At 35.9% G+C, this 15,611-nt stretch overlaps 1 long non-coding RNA gene across 1 annotated transcript; it reads right to left on the bottom strand.

Moving 5' to 3' along the window:
* Positions 1–4,527: 4,527 nt before the first annotated feature.
* On the bottom strand, positions 4,528–7,015 carry LOC114373965. Its single transcript, XR_003658500.1, has 3 exons — positions 6,499–7,015; positions 5,134–6,427; positions 4,528–5,046 (listed from the first exon to the last, which is right to left on the bottom strand). It is a non-coding gene; the product is annotated as an uncharacterized LOC114373965 (long non-coding RNA).
* Between the last annotated feature and the right edge of the window lie 8,596 nt (positions 7,016–15,611).

Genomic DNA, 15,611 nt, shown 5'->3' with positions numbered 1-15,611 from the left:
TCTAAATGTAAAAAATATGGTAGAGAGAAGATTTCATCAAAGATGTCTAACAATTTTTTTTACAAAAATTAATCATTAATAAAATCAATAAATGTTTCATATCAATCAACAATATAATAACAAAAAAAGAGAGACAAAAACAACATGAGAAGGGGTTTAATAAATTAACGGTATATAAAGAAAAATAAATGGTAACTAAGTATTAATCTAAGTAGTCAATATAAGCTTGACAGAAATTAGTTGTAAAATACTTAATCTTAAAATGCTTATATTTCACAATGAATAGCAATAGGACCTGAAAGCAAATTATATTAAATTTAAACATGAGGAGGGTAGGGTTGACAGACTTAATTAACCAATTATTAAATTTTATTATATTAAAAATTCTATTTTTTCAATATATCATAAATATTTTCTACAAGAAATAATTTTGTTCAAATTGATAAGATAATTATAAATAACAAAATTTTTCTTCAGAATATTTAACATAATTATATATCTGAGATTTTTCAAGATCTCTAATTAATCTAAAATAATTTTGTGCCAATTAATATTTTGTTAATAATCAATTCATCGATAAATATTATAAGTAATCAATAATAGATATACAGACCCATTTTACTTCGTATTAGAATAAAGTTAATTAGATGCAAACCCTACTAACGAAATGCTTAAACTTCACCAAATATGTGATCATGAAAGCAAAGGGTAGATGGGAAAAGAAAGAGCTGGAAAAATGCCATGGGACGGTGGCATTTGAGAGTGATTTGGAAAGGAAGCAGGGGCACTTGTGCGGAATTGACTTTGAAATCATCATAATTAGGGCCACTTGAAGACATAAAATAATGATCAATCTTTGATTCCAAAGTTCGTTGTTGGTGTGATTCTGCTTACATAATGACAAGAACCAAGGGCCTACATACCCTGCTTTGGCCGTCTATAGAGGAAGATGCTGATTTCATCCTCTCATTTTCATTCGTCTCAATGCAAGTACTAATTCCCAAATTCAAATTTTACTTTTGTTGGCCAAACCATACTTACTTTAACCTTAGTATTGTAATTTCCAATCTAACTTCAGCTTGACCCTAGTCCACACCCATTATTTCTAATGTCAATTGGTTAGACGGTTAGTGGCCCACTTTATTTTGCATAGTCTACTCTTAAATATGTGCACTAATTAATCACCCTTCTTTTACTTCTTTGTTTTTCAACCCTTGTTTGTTGGCTACATAGCAATGATCACCGTGCACTCTGTTTCTTTCTTTAATTTTGAACCCTTGTTTTGCTTGGTTTTCCTTCTCCATCAATGGTCATGTTCAGTTTATGAAAAAAATAGTTGTTTAATTCTAATAAGTAACTGTAAAATAATACTACTGTTTATTGATAAAATCAGTTTATCGTTATAGTAATTCAAATTTGTTACTTGTAATAAAAATATTTAACACATTAAATCAAAATATCAAAGATCACACTAAAGATTTAATTTAATTTTTTAACGGATACCTATGAATATACTTATAAGTATATACACATGCACGCGCGCGCGCGCGCACACACACACACACATATATATATATATATATATATATATATATATATATATAAAATTACAAATATATTAAAAATTATAATAATATAAGAATTTATAAATTATAAATTTAAGATCCATACAAGGCATGATTTGTTATATTAGTAAAAATTAAAATCTAAATTAAATTGGTAAGAAACAAAATATTATTTAAACTCGCTGCTTTTTTATGATAAAATACTGATTATTCTAGCAGCTCATGATGTTCCTAATATACTTGGTAAATTTATGCTAGTAATAATGCCATAATGCTTGGACTTTAGCAGTTTATAAAAGAGTTAGAATTTGATGGTATAGCAATTTTATTTAAAAGAGTTAGAATTTTTTAAAATATTAATTATAAAATGCAATTGAATGCTGGAGCATTCGTATCCTCTGTATAGGCATCAACACCTAAAATATATGCATTGCTCACTAGCACATGTGATATTCAATTCATGATACACATACTTAATAAAAGCTACCACTGTAAGAAAGTAATTCATATTAAGCAGAGAATCCTTACAGTTATTTTGTCTTCATCTTGGATTAGTTTTTATATGGTTGAAGTACCTTTTAGAGGTATCCGGGTGAAGAAGCAGTGCTAGAAATGGTTATGTTTGATCTAAATGATCTTGTGTCTTCTCTAAAGCTTCTCATGTAAGATCCTGAGTACCTTCTGGAGTTGGTTACCTTACGGCTGATTCGAGCTTTCTGTTATGAACTAAGACTAAGCTACTCTACTAAACTACACTAATGGTTATCTTCATAATTCTTCTATGTGCCTTTTCATTCATTGCTTCATATTTATAGGCTTACATTGCTATTGATACTTAACAAACTAACAATTCTGTTGTAACAGAATTGAAGGAGCACTATGGCTATCCCCTAACAGAATAGTGGGCTTAGTGCAGTTCCTTATTGGTCTGGTAGTTGCTAGGCTGCTATTGCTATCAATACCCACCACTAGAAAACCAACCTTGTCCTCAAGGTTGGGCAATAAAAACAAGCTGAAACAGGGGGTGGGTTTAGAAAAAAAAGAGAGGTACATGAGTAAAGTTGCTTTTGTTTGTGGGCTTGTTTGGGTCAAGTTGATGAAAACGGAAGCAATTAGAATCGCGTTGAGTGGCTACCTGTTTGTTAAAATGTTTTGGCTTCAATGTCGATGAAGCTCAGCCTGTGCTAGCCATGGTGGTGGTGGAGGCGGTGGCTTCGGTGGCGGCTTTGGAAGTGGTGGTGGATGTGGCGACGGGCATTGACGTCGATGATGAATAGAGCAAAGCTGAGTCTCAGTAGCAAAGCTGAATCCGGTGCGCGATGGTGGCATCCCCAAGCAGAATGATGTCATTGTCGTAGAGGATCTCGCAGTAACGGCGGTGGTCGGTGCAGAGTGGCAAAGGCAGCAGTTGGTTGGGCTGGAAGTGGCGGTTGATGTCGACACAGTGGGGCTGCCACACGCTGACGGGGAAGTAGGTGGTGCCAGAATCAATTTCGCTAGCAGGACCATCTCCTTTTCTAGCTATGGGAAGCGGAGTCTGGATGGGTGTGGGGCTTTGTTGCCTAGGTGCGGGGCATGGAATCGCGGGCGGCATAGGAAGGGGAGGAGGAACGTGAGTGTGGTATCGCAGGCAGCATTGGGCAGTTTGGGTTGCCTTATTCCTGAGGATAAAGCTGAGGAGGAACGTGGGAGTATGGTGTGAACTGAGGAGGAGGCACGTGAGGCCGAGACGGAGGAGGGTACTGGCTAGGGTGGTAAGAATAAGTGTTTGATGAAGGAGCTGGCGACGACGGTGGTGGCTGCACCGAAGAAGGTGCGGGGAGCATTGGCGGAAAATCATGGTATCCAGTTTCAGGCTAATGAGATCGAGTTTGAAGAGCATGGAGGCTTGGATCGCGGCAAAATGAAGTTGAGATGCATGGAGATCAGAATCCATGGAAGCTTGGGCTGTGGCGAGGTTGGCTTGGGCTGCGGCGAGGTTGGCCATGGCGGCCTCGAGGCGGTCTAGGCTGGCCGCGGAAGGTTCGGCATCTGCCATTGAAGAGCGACAAAGAAGGGGGTAGGTCGGACCAATTTGTTACGAACTAAGACTAAGCTACTCTGCTAAACTACACTAATGGTTATCTTGATAATTCTTCTCTATGCCTTTTCATTCATTGCTTCATATTTATAGGCTTACATTGCTATTGATACTTAACAGACTAACAATTCTGTTCTAACAGAATTGAGGGAGCCTATGGTTGTCCCCTAACAGAATAGTGGGCTTAGTGCAGTTCCTTATTGGTCCCCATTCTCTCAAATTGAACTCTAACTCATCTCTTCTTCTTGAGCTATAAGGAAGTGGTTCAGCTGTTGAGGCCATGAATTTTAGTTAGAAAATAATTCAGCAGAGTGGAATGTTGTTGTTGTTGTAAATAATCCCCCAAAAGAAAAGAAAATAATTATTAGCAAGGATCCAAATGCATAACCTACAAAGCGCATATTGCTATGAAGTTTTGGCTCACATCACCAAGAATGCTAGAATCCTTTTTCTAAATATGTGAAGCATCAAGCATCATTTTATCAGTTAAAGACTTCCTGCTATTTTCAAGTTCAGCCTCAATTTCATTCCTTTCCATCTAATAACAAGGGGAATAGGATCATATTAGAGTGCATTTCAGAAGCAAAATAATACAAAAGCATCATGATCAATTTTTTACCACAAAAATAGTAAACTTTTTATGGTGCTTCAAAATATGGTAATGCATATATATACTAACCTTAAGTGTAGGCCATAAAATTATCAAATTATCACTAATAAACTTATAATAGTATTATCTGAACAAAAAATGAAAAGATTTGAAGAATTGGTAAAAGTTTTCCATATTCTCTTTTAGTTTATGTCAATTTATTTGCCATTGAAAGACATAATAGAAGAATTTCAATTTGGGTTGCTATCTGAATTCACACAGCAAGCCATTTTTTTCTATCTATTTTGGTGGAAGGAAGATTTGTATAAACCTATGATGTTCATGTCAAAATTCAATAAATGCTTAGATTCCCAACTATGATCATCTCTGGCTAAATATTAACTCACAAACATTGCTCCTACTAATCCAAATGAGAAGTAAACTAGTAAGTCCTTTCCTCAATCGCTCGAAACAGGATGATGGAAATGACACAGTCATATATTCTAACTGGACCATGACCATCTGGTGCGGTGTTCATGACAAAATATTGTGGTATTGATATCACAAGGAACAAGGTTAGGCCCAGAACATATATATTTCTTATGGAATTGGTATTTGCAAATTGTATAAAAGAAATCCTAGTAGCAGCTGCAAAAAAATCAACAACAAAATAAAAAGGCTTGCATCTATTGGTCAAAATTATTGTAATCTATGTAATAATAGCAGCAACACCTACCCACAATACCAAATAAAACAATAGATGGCAGCAAATATCGGTAGAGGAATTGATGCAAAAAAAGCTTCAAATTTCCCTGAAAGAGATAGTAAAATAATTACACCAGGAATTTAAAAACTGGAAGGAAAATTTGCCCACATGTGCTTCAGTTGGAATAGAGTACCAAAAATAGAGAAGAAGATCATAAAACCACATGATATTTGCACTACTCTTCGGCTCCCTATATGCGTCAGACCAAGTAGCCCAACATTTTCACCGCAATTATCAAAAAGATTAGTTAGGTTATTACTCAGAATTCTTAATCTTAATCTATACTAATATTCCTTGCTATTGGAAGTTAGCAAAGTTCTGACTATATAAAACCAAGATTTAAATATAAAATAGATGTTATCAAATGTAACAAATGAATCTAAAGATGTGTATAATAAATATCAACCATACAAAGCTAGTGCATGGAGTACTCGAGGAGTAAGAGTGGATTATATCAGGACTCTAGATACATGGTAATTTTATTCCATTTCATTCCATCCCACTAATCTTTAAGTTTCAACGAAATAAAAAGAATCAGTCTTAATAACTATCTATTCCAAAGACACTGATTATTTCCAGTTTAGAAAAACAACAATAATCATTCAACTCCTCTCTCAATTTCACTAGAGTCACCAATAAAGTCCAGTGCAAATGACCTAAACACTAAACAACATTCACCAATCCATGGCTCATGCCTCATCATTCAGAGAAACACAACCTCAACTAGCAATTAATCATTAAAAGTATTCCTTAATGGGACAAGTTCACCGGAAGACAAAACTAGATAGCTCATTCTCCACAACTACCATAAATGTTTGAAGGCTAGGTTTACCAAAAGACTTTAAAGGTATGGCATCAACACTCATTTTCCACCCAAGTCGGAACTTTGAGAAAAGTAGATATGGAAATTATGAATTAGCGATATTTATCCTCCAGTGATACCAAACCAAGCATGTCAAAAAATGAAAAAGATAAAATGCAAAAACAGTTCTAGAAAATCATTTCATTGCAATCCAGAGTAACAAAGCGCCCCATCCAAGTGCACTACAATTAACTTTAAAGGTAACACAGGATAGCTTCTTGGTAGCATGTTTCTTTTTTAGCAAGATGTCAAGGAGATAGGAAGGGATTTGTGCAAACCCTCTTCCAAGAATCATTCACATTCAAGTATTCTTTTCTTATGGCTAATACGCAAAGGAAAGTCTAAAATGTGGGTACCACATATCAGTAAGAGTAAAGGAAAACAAAACGTCTGCAATTGAAACACCATCACACCTTCTTAGTGCTTTCAATTGTATTCTCTACGTATCACATGTTTTTCACTTATTATTCATGGTGAAACAAAATTAAGGAAACTTACTTAGTACATGAGATTTAGCCAAGGTAAGGCACACAAACTTGCCCGCAGGCTTTAAAAGTCTCTTCACCTAGCAAAAATAAAAGGGATAAGTTACCAAAAACATGAACTCATAAGAAATAACAACATAGAGAAATGTACCTCTGATAAGTACAGGTTCCCCAATTTGGGGCCAAGTTCGGGATCCATCAAAGCATCCAGTCCACCTTTGTCAATAAACGCACCGAAGCTCTCATCCTTGAACTGCATGGTGGTCATGTCCATGATGCGCCATCACATGAGGGAACAGTCGTGAACGTCGCGGCGGAGCATATCGGAGATGACGATCTTGGAGAAGTCAATGTTGGTGATGGTGGTGTGGCCGACATCGTAGAGGTGCTTGGAGAGGCGGGAGTTGCCGCAGCCTGGGATGAGGAGCTAAAGCGGGAGAGGAGCGGGTTTGAGGAGGGAAAGGAGTGGGTCCCTGAGGTTGGGCCATTCGGCATACCACTCGAAGGAATCGCCGCGGAGGGTGAAGAACTTGTCCTAGTTCTCTTTGCTCGTGAAGTCTCCTAGGGTTTCCAGAATGTCTTCCGGGGGACGGCCATGGCGGTGAGAACGTCAACGACCTTAATGGAAGCCTTGTAGAGAACATTTTCGGAGACATTGCCTTGGTCCCTCTCACAAAGGCTATGGAAACCTAAAGGGGGAGTAAAGAGTGAGAGGGGAAGTCTAAGAGTCAAAGGATGAAAGGAGTGGAGAAAGAAAAGAAATTTTTAAAATAGTGAAAAATATTTTAAAACGATTTTTACAAAACTGTCTTAGAATGATAGTCTTCTAAGGCGATTTTATAAGACCGTCCTAGAATGACAGTCTTCTAAGGCAGTTTTCGTAAAACCGTCATAAAAATTTTGCATTTATTTATGAAAATGTCACCGTGTTTCTTTCAAAGTTGGTTATTGATCGACTAACGTAAAATCAACATCATAAAAAAATATTTTTATAGTAGTGTCTCCCCCTTTTTTATGATGACAAATCATATAAATTTGATCAACATAATCATGATAAGATAGAATAAGTAATGCATGATTATGAGTTATGTATAAGAGCATATCATAGCAAATATATGTGTCAGTGTGTGTGTGTGAGAGTGAGTGTGTGGGTGGGTGGGTGTGTGCGTGGGTGTGTGTGTGTAGGTGTGTGTGACAATGGAAAATAAAAACACAAAAGAGATCACCAAAAACCACTTGTGTCATTCAAGAGAATTGTTTTACAATGAATCAAAATTCCTTAACCTCCTCCCTTTTTTTGTCATCAACAAAAAGACGTAGGGTTCAAAGAAAGAAATGATGATTGGACATCATTGTCACTCTTGAACTGCTGGAGGTGGAGGTGGTTGATCTGCTGGTGGTGGTAGTGGTTTAGTAGGGGAAGATGGAACATTTGTTGTTAGTGGTTGTTCAATTACAGGTGGCTGTTGGACAGATGGAGGTGGACGGACTTTAGGTGCATCAACAACTCCTAACATGGACATCTGAGCTTGTTGCAAGTTTATAACAACACAACACCAAGATTGGTGAACCGAGCATTGGTAGTGTTTTGCATGGAAAACCTAAAATTCTCATTTTCTTGTCTTTGTCTTTCAACAAATGTGTCCATTGCTTGACTAATCATATCTTGAACTCTATCTTCAGTCAAGGCACTTGGAGCAACATAGTTAATAGGGATAGCCCTTGAGTTGCTAGAGTATACTACTACTACATCAGACAAGCCTTTTTCGTTCGAGGTAGTTTCATTTGAGGTCTCAATTTGCTTAGAAGCAGGATCATGTTAACTTCTTTGCACAACCTTATTAGCTTTGTCTGCATTGGACGATGATTCTTCTTCCATTACCACAGTGTTAGTGAGATCGATGATGACCTCATTAACAATGGCGTCGTCCACAACCTTTGTTATTGTTGCAGCAACTTCAGCTTGTACTTCAATTCCTTTCTCTTTTTCATCTCTTTCAAAAACTTTTCTGGCAACAAGTTATACTTCAAACTCCTCCCTATTTTTCTTTTGAGCATCATGGAGTTGAATTACATAATATTTGAAGTCCTTTTCATCTTTGTTAGATCATAAACAATTTCATTGAAGACGATGGGATGGTTCTTCAACCTGTCAACGAAGTCATAATCTTCAATGTCCTCGGTGAAACACATGCGGGCATCATCAAAGGGATACATCTTTACTAGATGCAACACTTGAATAAAGTCCTGCTGGTCAACGTTGTTGCTTCCACCATAGTCAGACAATGAAGCTTTGAATGTGTCATTCCAAATTATCTTATTCTAGAAGGTTTTGGCGTCAAAGACATATGAATCCTTTACATGCCTTTTGCCACTAAATAAAGAACTCCAATTCCTTGGTTAGTTTCTACTTCCACCTTTGTGCTTCTGCTTGGCATTTCTGCATAATGATAGATCTTAAATTCTCTCTTCTTTCCTTCATCCCTCAAGGGCATATGAGGGCACACTTTATCAACCACTATCTTGATATCAGTGGCCCTGCTGATATGTGGTCCAGGTGGATATGTAATGGCTTGGTTGCGTCTGTACATCTAGGGAGGTTGGACTTCCACGGAAGGGTCTATGTTTCTTCTATCGAATACATCAAAAGGAATACAATTTGGGACATTCTTCTCTTGTTTCTTCTTCAATTTCCTCCTTGCATCCTTTAGTGTTCCCTTTATTGATGGACACACACATTGTTGTGTACCAAGGACCAACCAATATGGTTGCATCATAAACAGATTGTGATATACTGGTCACATTCATGTAGGAGTCTCAAGAGAGACTATAACATATGTAGGTAGAGCCTTATAGGCCTTTAATGGTGTGTGCTGATAATCATACCTCAACCATTTAAGTGTAGATGCAAAAGTGGATTCTCTGTGGATGGGATCTTTGAACACCTCTTCAATGAACTTTTCTTCAGAAGTTAAAATATCTTTTATTTTAATGATAAATTAAGAAAACTAAATTTTGATTTGATTGACTTTATGTACAAATTCATGACAAAATTAATGCATAATGAGTAACTAAATAACCATTAATTGTTAATCTAAAATGTGTTTTTTAATCCATGGGAATCAAAGACAATGTTATGGTGTTTACAATAACTAATGCACCTTGCTAAACCGATTGAGCAAGACCCTTAATCTGATATGTAACTTGCTAACTATGGATTGTAATGAATAAATGATATTTTCAATCACCAAAAAATGATATTTAATAATATATATTAGTAAAACATTTAAATATTTGTAAGTGTTAAAAATACATTATATATATATATATATATATATATATATATGAAAAGTATGTAAATTTTAGTTAATTGATAATATAAATGAAATATCAAAGATCACACTAAAAGGGGGGTCGAATAGTTTGCTAGACAAATGTAATAAATTTTCCGCAAAGCAAACCTTTTTCACAAGCAGTATGTAAAGCACAAAAACTAATCGTGTCGTTTGGTGATAAGAAAATAGTTTTGGTGAAAACAAGAGACTATCCTCTAATGAAAGATAAAGCAAAGTTTTCACAAAGGTTTTTCAAATAAATACTTGGTGATCAAGTGTGTCAAACTAAGCATAAGAAAATACTGGTTCAATAACTAATGAGAGAAGTAAAAACACTTATTTTATATTGGTCTACTCAAATAAAACTACGTCCAATTTTCCTTTACAAACTTGCAAAGGGTTTCACTAATCAATAACTGATTACAAGCATGCATTCTAATGTGCCACTCCTAACTATAATATTATTTTTTAGGCCATTGTTGGCACACTTTTAGACTTCCCCTGAATCTAAGAACTCCCAAGTATTTTTTGACACTGAGTCACTCTTGACTTTCACAAACTAAAGTTTGGGTGAATACAATGATTCAATAACAGTCAAAGGTTGGATATACAATTAAGTACAAATGTTATAAATTAATTTTGCTTAGCAATGGATGGACTTTTTTAAGAGCTAAGTGTATCATCCTGTATCTTGACATACATATCTTGTTTTTCACTTGCGTTTATTGCTTCACAATTTCTTCATTTTTTTTTCACTAAAGCTTTAATTTCCTTTTATGTACAACTTCGAGAACATATCCAAATTGGGATTATAGCCAAACTTGAAATTACTGTTGTCTCTAGGCTTTGGTGCTTTATCCACACGTCGCTTGCTTAAGGTGAGAGAAGGAGTGATAGTAATTGCATGTGCACAATCCTCTCCAATGATAACGACCTTGAAGAATATTTCTTTGATTCTTCAGTTCTATCGTTATATACTTGAAATTCAAACGTTAGCATTCAAAAAAGAGTGGCAAACAGATTATGAGAATATGTTTGGTACAAGGACTACTCTTTTTAGCTAACAGGCTTCCAGTACAAGGCTGGACGCCACTTACATAATATAAAGTGTTTGTTTAAGTGATTAAGTTCACCAGACATGTATGTAAAAGGCTCAGTGTAAACACACTGGTTTTCATAGGTAAGACACTTGTTTAATTACAATGCACTAGACGCTGGATTTTATACTTATGAAAACAAGTTCTAGTGAATGGATGACCATATGAAAGAGCAAAGAAAATAGAGATTACCATGTTTTCTCCAAAATATAGGTCATGTTCACTTAAAATAGAATCATTAGCTCAACACAATTTATATACTTGTAATCATCAAAACTATAGGTAAAGGAAGGATTGTTCAGTTTGTAAAACTAGGATCGTTAAGACCTAACATAAAATACAAATTAATATTAAAATTATACATTCATTCAAAACTTTGAATTTATGAAGTTTAAAAACTAATTTTAATTGATGAAATAATTAATTTAATTTTGAATATATATATATATATGTATATATATATATATATATATATTCAAATTAAAGCTTTATAAAAGAGTTTGAGTGTTAACTTGAGTCTACTGAAGGTTCAACATCAACGTCAGAGAAAGAATGGTGAATTAAATAGCAATGGCATTTTGGATGGATAACCTATACTACTTATTCTCAAACTGTTGTTGTTCAGCAAAGGCTTGCAGATATAGTTTTGTCTTTTTTCTTTGTTTAAGCAACTCCTGTTTTGTCTCTTCTTGTTGCTTCAGCAAGGCCTGAGCCATCATTTCTTGAATTTGTTCTTTTGTCACAACAGCAAGAGCAATGTAGTTGATAGGTGCAATATCTTTAGATTGCTAGAGCTTGTAGAGTATAAAACTACCTTCATATGTGCTAAAGTGGCTTCATTAGATGGTTCTAGCTGAGTGGACGCTGGTGGATGTTGCTCAGTTGCTTTGTCAACATTAGACGCGAGTGGAGTTTCCTCTCCATGTTGATCACTAAAGGTATCGAGTTCATTGATTACCTACTGGATCTTGGAAGTGTTTGCATCTTGTTGTAGCTTCTTCTCATTAACGTCTTCTATAGCCTTTGTGGCATTCATCATATTCTCCCTATTTTCGGTTTCATCCCTTCATAGACATGCATGTCACAGGCAGTGAACTCTTCTTCACCCATCTTGTTCTGATCGAAGATAGTCTTGTTGAAAATAATGGGGAGCTTTGCCAATCTTGATATAAATCCATCTTCAGGATTTTTTATAAAGCATGCGAAGGTATCATCAAAATGATAAACCTTGGTTGGACACAATACTTCTATTGAATCCTTGTGATCATCAATTGGAACATCTCCAGAATTAGAAATGGATGATTTCTTGGTATCAAACCAGATAGTTTGGTTCCATGAAGCGTGAGCATCGTGGCTATCTAGCTTTCTTTTTATCAACTTATTGTTTTTTAACAAGTTCTTCCAATCCCTTTTGTAGTTGGTGAATTGTACCCTTTATTGTCTATAAGGCATCTCAGTGTTTAATTACAAATTGAAGTTCTTTTTCTTGCCTTCATCGCAAACTGGTAAACTTGGACAATTTCGGTCAGACACTATTTTGATATCAGTTGATCTCCTGATATGCAGGTGTGGTGGATATGCTTCAAGATGGTTGGATATGGACATCTATTTCAAAATACCATCTATCATGTCTAACTCAATCTTGGAAGGATTGAGATCAACAAAATTGCTAGGTAGAAACCTTGTAATGAAAGTGAAAATGTTGACATTCCTTGACCATTGAACCCAAAGGGACAAATTCTTCTGTGATGGATCCATTCTGATGATTTGTTGAGGTATAGCATTGAAAGTTTTTTTAAAGGAATCATCACTACTTGTCAGCTTCTTCTTTTTAGGCTCTTCTCTGCTTTCAGAGGATGGACAAGTGGTCTGTTGAGTCCCACTTATCATCCAATGAGGTGTCATTCGAACCAGGTTGGGATATGATGGAAGCTTGCTTGTGGGGCTTCTATGGAGGCTGGATCTTTGAGCTTCAATGAGGTCCTTCAATGGTGATTTTTCACCATGGAGATGCAGCGGAAGACAAAGGAGAAGAGGTGAGAGGAGGCGCCATCCACTAAGGAATAAGCCATGGAAGAAGGAGCTTCACCACCAAGATGAGCCTTGGATAAGAAGCTTGGAGAGGATGCTTCAATGGAGGAAAAGAAAGAGGGAGAGAAAGAGAGAGGGGGGAGCACGAAATTGAAGGAAGAAAAAGGGAGAGAAGTTGAACTTTGAGTTGTGTCTCACAAGACTCTCATTCATCAAAGTTACAACAAGTGTTACACATGCTTCTATTTATAGACTAGGTAGCTTCCTTGAGAAGCTTTCTTGAGAAAACTTCCTTGAGAAGCTTTCTTGAGAAAACTTCCTTGAGAAGCTAGAGCTTAGCTACACACACCCCTCTCATAACTAAGCTCACCTCCTTGAGAAGCTTCCTTAAGAAGATTCCTAAAGAAGCTAGAGCTTAGCTACACATACCTCTCTAATAGCTAAGCTCACCTCCTTGAGATGAGAAGCTAGAACTTAGCTACACACCCCCTATAATAGCAAAGCTCACCCCCATGACAAAAAACATGAAAATACAAAAAAAAAGTCCTTACTACAAAGACTACTCAAAATGCCCCAAAATACAAGGCTAAAACCCTATACTATTAGAATGGCCAAAATACAAGACCCAAACGAAGGAAAAACCTATTCTAATATTTACAAAGATAAGCGGGCTCATACTTAGCCCATGGGCTCGAAATCTACCCTAAGGCTCATGAGAACCCTAGGGCCTTCCCTTGGATCTCTAGCCCAATCTACTTGGAGTCTTCTACCCAATGCCCTTGCGGGATAGGATTGCATCAGGATATACTGATCACTTACTAGGAATCACAATAGTAAAGGTGGATTCTTTACCTCTAGGTTCCTTCACAACCTTCTACTTCTTTTGGAAAACATGAGTTGATTGAGTATGACCCTTGACCTTCCTTGGGATGAGAGGAGCTTCATCTTTTGTTTCACTCAAATCCCTTAGCACTTGGATGGTTGTCTTCTTCTCCAAGGGCTTCCATGGAATTTTCTTTGAAGAAATAGTCTTTGGATGCATGACTTGAGGAGTAGGATGAGGTGGATTGATGAGATAGTTTCCTTTTTCTTGGTTCTTTTCACTTTAGCTAAGAGATCTTCTTCAACTTCAGCTAGTTGAACATGCTTTCTTGTTTTCTTCCTATTGGCTTGCTCTTGCATAATCATGTCAATCATGTTAGCATTGTCAAAGGTTTTTAGTGCCTTGTCTTCATCATTAGTAATCTTTGAAAGTTTCCTCTACCCGTGTCTTTGATAGATATTAGGTTTGAACGATCCTATGATCACTGGATGACCCATCCCTGCCTCAGATTTTGATGATTACAAAGGTATAAATTGTTGATAGACTAATGAGTTTTTGTTTAGTGAACAAGATCTACAACATAATGAGCTTCTAGTCCACATCTCATATCTTACAAGCTCTTATAAGTAAGCGCCCACTCCAAGTGGCAAAACTGGGCAAGTTGTTTTATTAACAAAGTTATATTCAGCGTCCAATGCACTATTAAGAAACTTGTGTCCACTCTTTATGAAAACCAATGTTGTTACACTGAGTTGTTTTTATTTATGTTTCCAAATTGGACTTAATCATTTATACATAATCATTCTATACATTCACATAAGTGATGTCCAGTCTTACCAAAAAGTCTATGCTAGCTACAAAGGGTAATGCATGTAAGTTTCTTTTTCAAAATTCACATTTGCCTCTCTTTTTGAATTGCTAAAATTTGAAATTAAGGTGGAGACAAAATAGATGAAAACAAAAGAAGTTTTTCTTTAGAGGTCATTGTCATCGCAGAAGACAAGCACATGCCAAATTGATGTCACCACGTCACACTGCTCCAAGTTGGGAGACAACGATCACATCAAAGGATAAAGCTCAATCTTTAATAGATACTTCACTAAAGACTGTAAAAAATTTTATTCATGCAAAACATTCAACAATGATCCAAGCTAAGAAAATTTGAGAAAAAGAATGTTGAAACCAACATTTGTCATTAGTGGATGACACAGACAATGCCTTATCTTTTTCATCCTTTGCTGAGAAAAGTTTACTTGTATTTGAGCTTAACTATTTATTCACTCTTTGAGGGTTTCTAAATCATTGTATTCAATCAAACTTTTTTTATGAAAGCCAGGAGTGACTTAGTGGTAAACAATACTTGGGTGTTCTTAGATTCAGTGGGAGTCTAAGGATGTACCAGTGTGGCCTAGAGAATACTAAGTGTAGCTAGGAGTGGCAGGAAATGATACTTGTTTGTAATCACTACCCTTTACAATTGCATAAAAGAGAACTTAACGTAGCTCTGTTGAGTGAATTAGTATAAACCAAGTGTTTTTACTCCTCTCTTAAGCTATCTTTTAGTATTTTTTAAGCAGATATTTGACACATCTTGCACACAAGGTTTTTATTCTTTATTTTCATATAAAACTTGTTTTGTTAAGCAATGGATGATAGTTCCATATGTTTAATTAAAAATTGTATCCATCAGTGAATGACAAGAGTAAAACCTTTTGAATTTGAATAAAAACACCATCTTGGGAAAAAAGTTTTATAAGTTATCTAGCATACTATTCAACCCCTTCCTTTTAGTGTGATTTATATGATTTCAGTTGGCATCAGAGCTCAGCCTATTGGGTTGAGTATCTAATAGATACAGAGGAAATGATCTTGTCAAAGCAAGAAATGAAAGAAGTTTCCTCTACCAACAAACCTCCATTGTTCAAGGGTATCAAATATAACTACTAGAAAGAAATGATGATATCACATTTTGAATCCA

This window comes from Glycine soja, chromosome 11 (assembly GCF_004193775.1).
Source record: "Glycine soja cultivar W05 chromosome 11, ASM419377v2, whole genome shotgun sequence".
Lineage (NCBI taxonomy): Eukaryota > Viridiplantae > Streptophyta > Magnoliopsida > Fabales > Fabaceae > Glycine > Glycine soja.
The sequence above is the reverse complement of the archived record's forward strand: the minus strand, read 5'-3'. Positions and strand labels throughout refer to the sequence as shown.